Source organism: Gallus gallus, chromosome 1 (assembly GCF_016699485.2).
Source record: "Gallus gallus isolate bGalGal1 chromosome 1, bGalGal1.mat.broiler.GRCg7b, whole genome shotgun sequence".
In the NCBI taxonomy this organism is placed as follows: Eukaryota; Metazoa; Chordata; class Aves; order Galliformes; family Phasianidae; genus Gallus; species Gallus gallus.
The window spans coordinates 165,439,679-165,450,506 of NC_052532.1; the positions used below are offsets into that span (position 1 = coordinate 165,439,679).

General features: G+C 39.5%; 1 long non-coding RNA gene across 1 annotated transcript; it reads left to right on the plus strand.

Moving 5' to 3' along the window:
* The first annotated feature begins 977 nt into the window (after positions 1 to 977).
* LOC107051824 lies at positions 978 to 10,828 on the plus strand. Its single transcript, XR_001463736.2, has 3 exons — positions 978 to 1,078; positions 7,314 to 7,376; positions 10,578 to 10,828. It is a non-coding gene; the product is annotated as an uncharacterized LOC107051824 (long non-coding RNA).

Genomic DNA, 10,828 nt, shown 5'->3' on the forward strand with positions numbered 1-10,828 from the left:
ATCCAAACTGCTTGGGTCGAGGGAGTATATAAGAGAAAGTTTTCTTCTAATCACAGCAGAGAAAGCAAATGAGAAAATGAACTGCCCTTTGTTGAGCTGCTGAAAATGTCAGCAGCGGAAGGAGAAATTCTATCCTGCTCTCTGATCCTGGATAACAGGTCACCTGCCAGTGATAGGTTAAATAACAGGAACACATTGCTTTACTAAAGAGTTTTACTATACTTCAGGACTCCTTTTTTTGCAGAATTTTATTTCTAGTTATCAAGGAGAGATGAAATACTTTTTGACCGTTAACATGCTGTTAGCAGTCTGAGCTCTATATGACATATCTGGCTGCTTGTGTCAATTCTGAAACATTCTACAAAACCATGGGAAACCATATTGTAAAGCTAATTGGGACAGATTAAAGGTGCAAGATTAGGAATACAGAAAATTAAGGTAGGTTACTGTAAAAAGCATCCTAACTAGTCAGGCTGCTACTGTTTAGAATCTTGAGAGGTATAAACTGATGGAAAAAAAAGAAAGATGCTTCATGACTCTGCATAACAAGAGCCTAGGCAAAATTAACCTTTGAAATTCCTAAAGTCATGGCTGTAAATTGGAATAGGGATAGCTTATAGCTGAGCCATCAGGCAGGAGAATTCATAATCAGAACATGAACAGAACCTCTAGCATCACAAGAGGTCATTCAGGCTAGCTCCAGCACCACAGCATTACCAACCAGGCTTGTGTTATTCTTTATAGGTGTTTGTTCAGCATTAAAAACTGAGTCAAAAAAAGTCAAGACACTTCAGCTTCTCCATTCAGTCTCTTCCATGCTTCACTGTCCTTATTGTTAGAAAAAACTTCCAAATCTCAGTCATATTGGTCTATTACCGCCACTTAAGCCCATCACACCAAGTCATAAGTTCTGTAGATATGTGAAACAGATCATTCCTTTTCTAGCTGAAATAACCCGTTGCAAATTTACTTCTTCCCAGCAGCATCCATCATCAGAAAGAGAAAAAACACTGATAGAATTGGAGTTTGTCTTCTCAATATCACAGCATTTAACTCAAAATGAACCGGGTGAGACGCAGTAAGTAACATTTGTGTATGGTGAGGGGAAAAGAAGCATGAAGCAGTGAAGTTTCTCAAAAATGACCTTATATTTGATGCTTGCTGAACATACAACAGGTCATCGGATTAAAAGAAAAGGCAAGTGAGATGCCATAAAATGTAGACAGGTGACAATATCCTTGGCACACTACAAATGTTTAGGGACATGGTTTAGTGGGCATGCTGTTGATGAGTTGACAGTTGGACTAGATGATCTTAGTGGTCTTTTTTTAACTTTAATTATTCTATAATGCTATGAAATAATGTGACATGTACACCAGGCTGTTTGCTTGCCCAAGGACCTTGGCTGGTGTATTTAGGATGCAGCAATGTCTGTGTGCTCTCTCCTCTCCACTGCTACTAGGTGTTGGTGGTTCCAGCTAAAGACAGCTGGCAAGAAGTCAAGTCCTACAGCACCTCAGTAATGCTACTACTAAGTTTTTAAGCCTGCACAGCTGTATACTGTAAGCTTGAACAAAAATTTGGCCCCAAATTGAAATCTTGCATCTATTCTACATTAAATTTTCAGAAGTCTTCCTGAGGTGGCTGAGTGCTGTGATGGCTTTTGAAATGAGAACTGATAAGGGCTGAGTTGAGAGAAAACAAGGGGGAGGAGGTGGGAAGGCCAATATTAGTGACATTGCCTAGGAAGAAACAGAAAGATTTTAGCATGATCGATATAGTGGGATTTGCAGAAATTATTCAGGTGAGAAAAAAATGGTTGTTTGATGTTCAATGGCAAAGGAAGGAAAGAGGGCTTCAGGGGGGCTACTAAGAGCTCCATTTTGTCTGCATTAAGCTTATGCTGATGGTTTCAAAAGCGTAATTGCTTCTAAAATAGTCAAATTATGCATTATGAATACATTATCTCATGCATTTAGCCTTCCTTTTCTGCTGACAAATAATTCACAAAACAATCCTGATTTCTGCAAATGTATCCACTCAAAGCTCAGAAATGAGTCTAAAAACAGATCTTTACAGCACTGAGACAAACACCTCCGCTAGTTCAGCTACATTAGTAGGTCAGATAGATCTTTCGTTAGATATTTTTTTCTCTCTCTCTCTCACACACACACACATACATGCACACGTAAGTCAGTACCTACTATACAGTCTCTATATTATGGCAGCCTCCTGAACGTTTCTCAGCTTGCAACAGCAATTGCCATGGAAATGTTGTGACAATCCCCTCGAGGCAAATGAGTGGTCTACACAACAGCATTTCTGAGCTCAAGAGGTCCCTTTTCAAGGCTATATTGAATTGAGTAAGTCACACCATTACTGAGGCAGTCTCAAGACTGGCAGTGCAAAACTATACAGTGATCTGCCAGCCTTAATCGCTTTTCAGCTCTATGCAGCAGCCTTCTGGAAGTCCTGAGACATGCTTTTCCAACAGTTGTGCAGTATAACTGAAGCATCCATTGTTAAGAGGCTGTTTTCAATTTTTCTTAGCAGTCCCTTTTGTAACAGGGTCAGCTTTTTAAGGAGGGTTAACTCTCCTTCGCTGTCAAAAGGACCCCAGTTTCCAAGAAAAAGATCCCACAAAATAAAAAGAATTTAATGGGCTATTTAAATAAAGTAGCAGCATATTATCATAACTCTTTAGTTCTGTCCTTGTTCAGGACAGCTAAACTCCTCTCCTACTTCATGCAGCTTTCAGGTATGAATCTTTTAGGGTCTAGGGATTCTCTTTATCCTTTCCATTTTTTGGCTCTTCACATCTTTTCTCCTCTCGAGGTCTCTCTGTCATTTGTTGGTATATAGATATTAAAAAATAATGCATGTCATGACCTACTGCATACTGTCACCTTCCCACCACACTGGAACTGGTATAATCTACCCCACTTCAGAATATTGTCTTTTATGTGTGCATTTTATACTGGAGAGACTTAAGCTTTTAGTTACTGCTTCTAGGCAATACACCTGGCAAACCAAATTTCAAGAACATTTCAACTCAGGAAGGGGAGCTTGCTGGTTATACAGCCTGGCTGCAAGCTCTAAGTTCATGTCGTTTACACTCAGTATCCATCTCCTGGAATGGAGGATAGTCTACATCTGGGATTTGGTTCAATGACATCTCTCTCTGTAAGGGGAATAACTGAATATAAAAAGTGTGAGAGTGACAATCTGGGAATGTAGAAGACTTACTCAGGGACAGAAATGACAGTGTAAGTAAGAACATGACAAGGACTTCTGTTCACGGCATGTAACAGTGCTAAGTTTGAGGGGTCATGCCTATAGGAACTGTACACGTTCACTCTGCCCTGACATCTTTGCTGATGTGACTAACAGGGCTGAACATTTTGGTGACAATGGTGATGTGGTGATAACTGTTTCTGTAGGAACGAAATTACAAAGATTTAATTTCCTGTAAGCCGCCAAATGGCCATTTCCACACCCACAGCCCTTGGCATTTACATGGAGGTCTTATTCACAATGCCCTTTCACCCTGCTCATCCCCATTAGGAAATGATCTACAATGTTCCCATTTTAAGAAGAGAAGAAACAATAACAACAAATGTGAATAACCTGCCCACCAGGAAATAGTTCTTATAACTCACTCTCAGGACAAGTCACCAGGGCAGTTCATCCCCACCAAAGTTATGACTTCCATGCCTGCACCCCTGAGTTGGTCAGACCTGAGACAATCACGACAAGTTACACAATCCATGTGCAAGGTATTCGTTTATCCTGCCCAAATCTTATATTGTCCTTGAGAGACTCATTGCTAATATTATAATGCATATTGGAAAATAAATGTATATAACTCACTGATTAGTAGATCGACTGCAATAAAATTTCTTCCTCATGCCTTTCTGTTGTCTTTCTTAGCTCTGCACATGTAATTTTCCACTCTATTGTGCTTGCTCTGAACTCTGCTTTGAAGAACTTTTCCATTTACTGAAATAATAAACAGCCACAACAATTTGTTTGCACTTCCATTGTGCCTGCCTCCCTTCAAAGAATATCAACACAAATTACAAACATCAGTGATTTTAGCCTCCATTCACTCCAATATATATATAATCCCTAGCCTACAGATGAGGAAACTAAAATGTGACTTGACCAAAGTCACATAGAAAATTCACTCTGAAAATTAGGGTTGTCTCAAGTATGCTGAAGGCCATGGGTACCATGAGCATGTGCAACAGAGAAACACTATGCATGCAGTGAGACCAGCTGCTGAGGAAGGGGTGAGGATTCACTCCATATGAGTCTCTAGACATGTAGAACTGCTCAGAAAGTCTGACCTATTTGGCTGCAGGACTGCTTTAGAAGGAAGGGCTCAGAACCTATGCCTTGCTGTATTTTAAGTTAAGGCAGCACTGCCAAAAGCAAAAGGCTTTTTTTTTTGGGTTCTACATACAGGTTCCTGCCTGCCTAAACTTTAGACTAAAATGAAGAAAACGGTGTGCACATCACCAAAAACTTCCATTTCAGTTTTTTTTCTCCTCTTGTAAGCATCATCCCATGATACAAACAATTTACCTGCACCAGGCAAAGCTTTTAATGATCCACTAAAACAAATTTCATAAATTGATGCTTCACTTCTCTGTTTGGGGATTGTTGCTTTTTGGTGGATTTTTTTCCCCTTTTAGAGCAAGGAGAAAAAGGGACTACATGAATCATGGATCACTCAGCTGCTCTTACAGGAACATATACAATATAGCCGCCTATAGGCTTTCTGACCCTAACTCTCACTGCTGGCAGCTAACAATGCCATTAGACTATTAGAAGAGTCCAGCTTGCTGATACTTGGGTCTAATTTAAACTTGAAAGATTGGGTGTAAGATGAAGCTATCATACCAATTTTTGTCAGTCAGTAGCAAGTATGGAAATATGGAGACTTTGAAAGGGAGATTATCTTTCTAACTCCACTGACCAAATATAGGTGCACTACATACATTTTCAGAGGTTTATCAAAAACAGCTAAATCGTTCTCAAGTGCTTACATAGAGAATACCCTTATAAAAACTTAGTTTCTTACTCTAGAATTGCTTTACAGGTAGCTTGAAATTTAAGCTGATGTTAAATACATAAACTAGAATGACTAGGCCTTACTTATCTTTTTTTATCTATTAAGTTGTGTTTTACTTTCACGTCAAGTAAAGTGTAGTCCAAAATTATTTCTGTAGAAGTCAAAATTGAGTTTCTATTCATATTATTACTGAATAGACATCAGTATCTATTCAGTAAAAATGATTATGTAGCCAACCACAAATACTGTCGGTGCTGAATTTTCAGTCTTCCTTTTACAGTGTTAACAGTCACAGAGAATGAAGTGTCATATTCTTCTTATAGCTGAATTCACACTGTGCTCGTTATATAAGTTGTCTGCTCACACATCAGAAATAGAGCTATCCTGAAAATGTAGGTGAATAATAGATTTGATAAAATTTGTTGTTTTCGTGTGGTAGAAAGTATGTAAATTTGATTTTCATTTATTTGACATTTCATCTGAAGAAACAGGAATGAAACTTTCCAAATGGCACAACATTTCATTTCAACATTTTCAAAAGGAATCTTTTCTGCATTTTTTATTTTAAAATGATTTTTCATATCAAAATTGACCTGATTTAAAAATAAGGGGATTCAACCGTATATGGAACATGTGCTTTTAGTTGACTACACATTTTAGTTATGTCAATGTGGAACAAATTGTATCATTTTTGGGTCCCTGCATCTCCTCTACCTCCATCCTGAGCCCCTCCACTGTAAAGGAGGAAAGACACTCCAGTATGATGTTAGTTGAGCTAGATGTTTTTCCCCATTATTTTTTGGCTCAGCCGTCAAACTGTAAATTCTGTAGGTTATTATTTTCTCGTCAGGAACAAATCATTGGGTTAGATTCATTTCATCCAACTTAAGTCCCTCTGAATGCAGTAGTAAATATCAGGCACTTACAAGATATGCAAGATGCAAGGTATCTACACATGAAATGGGCTTGCAAGAAGCCACATGAGTACAGCCAATGGAGTATAGAGAGATAATGAGGACAAGCTGGAGATAACACATGCATCTGACCAGCTGAGGAAATCTTGAGTTTCACTGACCACAGAGACTGAGGACCACCCAGTCAGGGATTCTCTTGCTCACAGTGTAAGCAGCTGGGGCTGTTTGAGACACTCTAGAAGAGATGCATATGATACAAGGGTTCGAGAAAACTTAAATGGACCAAGTAGAGGCAAGGCAGAATATCCTAAGGTAGGTCAAATGGTCCTAAAAATATTTTGGTGGACAACAGAATCAATCTCTAGGCTTTTATTCTAATCTACTTACCTTGACACAATAGTCTATGGTGTTAGCCAGCCTACTTATTATTTTGTATTTTCCTTAAGGAGTAAATAGATTCATAGTCAGACACTCTCCAACTCTAGTGCCCACAGCTTAGACTTAATACGTTCTCTAGATGGATAAAGTTGCATTAAAAAAATTATGTTCTATCTAATTAATGTGAACTTACTGTACACTAGCAAATGTGAATTTTGAATATTCACATGAAACTCAACACACTGTGAGAACCATGAATAAAACACAACCAGTCACATCAAGTACTTCATGAGCTTTTTGCTAACATTTCCCTAAAAAAGAAAAGTGAGTTTGGTTCTGTAATTAAAGTACTCATGTCAAATTAATTGCTGTGTTAAAACAAAACTACCCATTACAGCACTTAGTTTCACTCCTGGAAGCCTAGGCAGTGTTCTAACTGGCACGTAGGAGGTTGACATTGCCATGTTTAGGCTGCCCAGTGTAGTGTCTGAATGAGGAGGCCGATTTCCCCAGGTTCCCTGAATAAATCACAGAGAAAGAACAAAAGGAACCAACCCCTTTCAACCCTACAGATGTTTTGAATTATTAATAAATTTGTTCACTCACTCTCATGGGAGAAATTAAGACCACGTGAGATGCCCTCAATTATCATGGCTTTCAGATAGGGAACCCTCACCCATCCGTAACTGCTGTAGGACAAGGTCCTACTCTTACACATCTCAGACATCTCTGGACCTAAACAACATTACGGTCTAAGTGACACCCTCCTTCACCACAGATTTCCCAGATCTTTAATTACCTACGCACGCTGAAAAAGACCTCTGTTTTGGATCTAAGCATTTACTGCCCACCCAACACTCTATTGCCATCCAGGATTAGGCAGACAGGTGACGTTCAGGAGACTAAGTCTCTTGGAAAAGCTCATTTTTTTTCTTGTCCAGCAGAAATTCCATGGGAAGCAAAATGTGTCCCTTGCTGAAAAGGCTTTTCGATGGAAGCAGAAAAAGGTAATGTACTGACTTAACGGTTATATTTGAAATTCACTTCACTGTGCTGAGTCTTGTTCCCCCCACAATTGCCTCCCCCTTGTCTGGACTGAACAATCCCCCTGATGTGACTGCGGAGGTCCTTGAGATGTGCACCATATTTGGGACAAAGTAATGCTATTATCATACAAATGATGCTGAAGAGCTGCCTCTGTTGTGCAGGCTACACTACAAAATGAATGAAAAAAAAGATTAGATTCTGTGAGATCCTTCCTTGCAGGAACAATGTATTGTAAAGCAGATTTGCTTCATTTCCTTCAAAATCCCTCAGATAATGCAGGACAACGCTTTTCAATGGTTCCCACTATATGCACTGCGTGTCTAAGTAAATGGGAACATGGTACACTTCAGAAATCATTGTAAAGAATTACTGTTTATCTGGATAAGGAAGGGTAGGCTTGAGACCTGATTATGCCTACTGATCCAAATGCATTGAAAACTCTGTTCTCATTTTCACATTCCTCAAGTAGCAAAACTTGACATCTGTGCAAAAAACTGTCCCGCCGAACAAAAAATATGGCTGCTGGTGCAACTAAAAGGGCTGGAGTTTGTTGCTAATGAAACTTTCCCCACATTTTTATCTGTCTTTCAGAAGAGTTTGCAGTTATTGTTTTTTTAAAGTTCCCACAGGAAATCTCGGTGGTTTTATCTGCACTTTGAGGGTCATGTAAAAGGTTGGGGCGTGTTTGAATGCCGAAGAAATTATTCAGAATGCAGATTTGTAAACGAGAGCGATTATTTACTCAGAACAATTGAGAGCTTGGGCATAAAAGCCGGGAAGCACATATGCAGTAAGAGGGCTAGATGCCAGCTCTACGTGCTCACTGCCTATCAGGGTGTCTGGGCAGCTGTATCTCTCGATCAGTGACATTGAGGGATGAGGATTTTCAGTAACTCACAGGCTCTGACTGCTGCAGGGCTGTTTGCATCCTGAGGTCTGTGTGATTGTCATAGTCCATGTAAATATGGCAGCAGGGATATGTCATCTTGCACCTGGACCTCTGCTCTTGCCTGAAATGTGTGGTACTGGTTCTGATTGCTCTTATATCTCTTTAACACTAGAGCTGCCACAGCCACAGTTATCTTATATGACTTGATGGTATCCTGGCAACAACCTTTGTTAAAGGACAGCAACACAGAATTTTCCTAAACAGCCTTTCCATCCCGTACAACCTCACATGCATGCACAGAACATGCCTGCTATCTCCCTGAAATTATTGTATCTGTTTCATGTAGAAAAATGCTGAAGTCAATTGTTTGGTCATTTGTGTAGTGAAATCTGTTGTCAACTATATTATGCAGCAGGCTGCAAATCATGCTGATATCATTATGCACAAAGAGCAGGTATTGAAATGATAGAGCATTCAGCTCTGCCTCCGAGAGATACCCCACTGCACAAAGTAGAGTCATATAATTGTTTAGAATGGAGGGGTACATTTTCAGAGTGCTTTGCTCAGCAGTTTATTCTCCTGACTCTGATTAAAGTTAATGGGAGTCGTGCAGCTGAAACCCCATGGATTGCACATGGTTTGATGACACAATACAGCTGCAAACGAAGGCAGGATTGTGAAGAGTCAGGTACAAAGTGGCAATTTTTGCTCCATTTAACCATCATCTCTTTTCCAGCTCTCAGCACATTAACCACTTTTCTGCTCATCATGCCTGCAATGTCTAAAATCAAGCAGTGCTCTTTGGGGCAACCTGTTTCCACAGTGAGTGTAGTTACTAGTACCCATAGTAATGCCTATCTTGTATTTTGTTCCCTCAAGTAGGAGTTTTTACAATGTGCACTAATGCAGGAAGGTTTTCATCCTGTTGTAGACTACTCACAAAATAATCCCTCAACAAGAGACATCAACTATCAGGTTGGATAATAGGAAAAATTTCTTCTTAGAAATAATGGTAATGCATTGGAACAGGTTGCCCAGAGAGATTGTGGAGTCTCCATTCCTGGAGGTGAACCATATAGGTGTGGCACTGAGGGACATGGTTAACGGGCATGGTGTTGATGGGCTGACAGTTGGACTACATGATCCTAGTGCTCTTTTCCAACCTTAATGATTCTACAATTCTAAGTGCAGTTGGCTTGGAAGGGAATGTTCCAGAGATGCTACCACGAAACTCCGTTTGGTGCACTGTTTGTTTAACAGCATTTTTGAATACGTGAAATAAACTTGTATGATTTAGGGGTATACCACACTTCTTGCCAAAAGTACTTCACAAACTTATTTTACAAGCTGTAAACATGCACTAGTTATTTAAAGGAAAAATGTGTTAAAAGTTTACTTAATATAAGTATTTAAGTGCCATAAAACTTTTGTTGAGCTTTATTTCTCTTGAAGACTATGAGTCCAGAAACCCTGCAGCCTGCTCATGTCCTAGTTATTTGTTCAGTCCCAAATCCTTTGAAAGTCAAAACATTCAAGAGCTTCTTTCCGGTTTGTAACATCCCTATATTTACAGCTTTTGCTTTTTTGGTGTTAATATCACTTTTCAGACTATTTTGGACACACGGTTTAGGACATCCTGTCCAATACCTCCACCATAGGCTGGCAGTAGAAAAATTTCTACCTCATATTTTCCAGATTCATCTCACATATCACGTGGTTTCATAGGCTATGAAAAGGTATATCCATGACCTGCTTCTCAGTCAGAAATTCCAGTGCTGGAAGCTGAAGCTAAGCACCAAAAGACCTATAATACTAAATAACAAAGGATATGGGACCAAGATGGACTGCTAACCAACTACATGGTGCTTTCCTTCTCCCTTGCTTTGCTCTGAACCTCTCTATGAGTATTTGTTCACTACACAAATATGAAAGAGATGAAGAAGTTCTTACTGATGTGGACCAGTGTCAGTTTGTGTCATTTGAGCTCAGCTCTATTTCCCTTCCATTCTAGATAAAGCTAGGTTGTTTTTGGAGGGTTGCAAAAATGCATTTTTGTAATCTGCTTATGAATACACATTTCCATCCCCAGGAGGTGAATATGTGCACTTAAAAAGCCATTGATTTATAAATCTAACTATATTAAAATGCTTGTAGGAAAGCTGCTTTGCAACAGAAAGAAATTCTCCACTCATACTTCTCCATGTGGAAAAAGGAAGAGGTAACAATGGATAAAACTAAAATGCAACAGAAGATCCTTTTTTTTTGTCTCCAGGTTCTTATGCTGTGAACGTTGTCCCACATTCTGGACATCAGGCTAGAAGATCAGAACAACAAAAAAATAATTGCCATCCTTCCTGAGCTTGATTCTGTGCCTGCAGAGGCACCTCTGAATCTCCCTGGGCCTCCTCTCTTACCAGAATTACAAAGGAAAAAGCAGAAATTAGTATGAGCTAAGGGAAAGAGAAAATACTTCCTATCTCCCACAGAGAACAGACACACAGTTAAAGCCCCAAGGCCCTTGAT